This window comes from Chaetura pelagica, unplaced genomic scaffold (assembly GCF_000747805.2).
Source record: "Chaetura pelagica isolate M959 unplaced genomic scaffold, ChaPel_1.0 scaffold1300, whole genome shotgun sequence".
NCBI classification, from domain to species: Eukaryota; Metazoa; Chordata; class Aves; order Apodiformes; family Apodidae; genus Chaetura; species Chaetura pelagica.
Genome location: NW_009951739.1, coordinates 11309 through 12481, shown reverse-complemented (window position 1 = coordinate 12481; position 1173 = coordinate 11309). Strand labels below are relative to the sequence as shown.

General features: G+C 63.2%; 1 protein-coding gene across 1 annotated transcript in view; it reads left to right on the top strand.

Annotated features, from left to right (window-relative positions):
• The window catches only part of DCTN1 (dynactin 1), a gene marked incomplete at its 5' end in the record, with an annotated part of 21995 nt that overhangs the window by 11287 nt on the left and 9535 nt on the right, over window positions 1–1173 (top strand). The window lies entirely within an intron of this gene.

Here is a 1173-nt window from a genome sequence, read left to right as displayed (position 1 = left end):
GCCTGGCCCTGGCTGTCCCCACTGGGAGGGCTCTGGGAGATGTGGCACCAGGTGCAGCACCGGGTGGTCCCTGCACTGGGGCCCAACCCCAGGGCTTGGATCTTGGAGCTGCCCAAGCTGCCTGTGCCAGCCCTGGAAGCTGAGGAGACTGCTGGGAGGCATCCCAGAATCCCAGGAAGGTTTGGGTGGGAAGGGACCTTAAAGCTCCTCCAGTCCCACCCCCTGCAATGGCAGGGACCCCTCCCAGCAGCCCAGGTTGCTCCAAGCCCCATCCTACCTGCCCTTCAACACTGCCAGGGATGGGGCAGCCACAGCTTCCCTGGGCAACCTGGGCCAGGCTCTCACCACCCTCACAGCCCAGAATTTCTCCCTCCCATCTCAGCTCCAGCTCCCTCTGCCAGCTGGAAACCCTTCCCCCTGCTCCCATCCCTCCCTGCCCTTGTCCCAAGCCCCTCCCCAGCTTTCCTGGAACCCCTTCAGGCACTGGAAGGTGCTCTCAGGTCTCCCTGGAGCCTTCTCTTCTCCAGGCTGAGAGGAAGATGGGGCAGGGGGTGGAAGGGGAGCTGGCAGTCTGTGACACACAGACTGTCACCAGTGTGCACTGGGATGGGTGCAGGGAAAAAGCTCAGTGGAGCAGAGCAGTTTAATCAAGAGGAAAAACGTCCCTGCCCTCTCAGTCACTGTCCCTGTGCTGAGGCAACAGCAGCACTGAGACTGTCCCAGCTGGGGATGGGGGGGACACAGGCCACCCGCCTGCTCCTTGTAGGAATGTGCAGCAGGGCTGTCATTGTCCCCCTGTCCAGAGAGGGTGGGGAATGCTGGGGTGAAAGGGAACAGCAAACACTGTCCAGCTGGAACTGGAGTGACCCAGAGAGCCTGAGCATCATGGGGTTACTTTGGCTGGAAAAGACCTTGGAGATCCTCCAGCCCACCCGTTCCCCCAGCCCTGCCCAGGCCCCACTGCCCCGGGTCCCTCAGCACCATCTGCAGGGCTTGGAAACCCCTGCAGGGATGGGGACTCCCCCCCTGCCCTGGGCAGCCTGGGCCAGGCCCTGACAACCCTTGCCAGGCAGGAATTGTTCCCCAGATCCAACCTCCACCTCCCCTGGCACAACTTGAGGCCGTTCCCTCTTGTCCCAGGGCTTGTTCCTGGGGAGCAGAGCCCGACCCCCC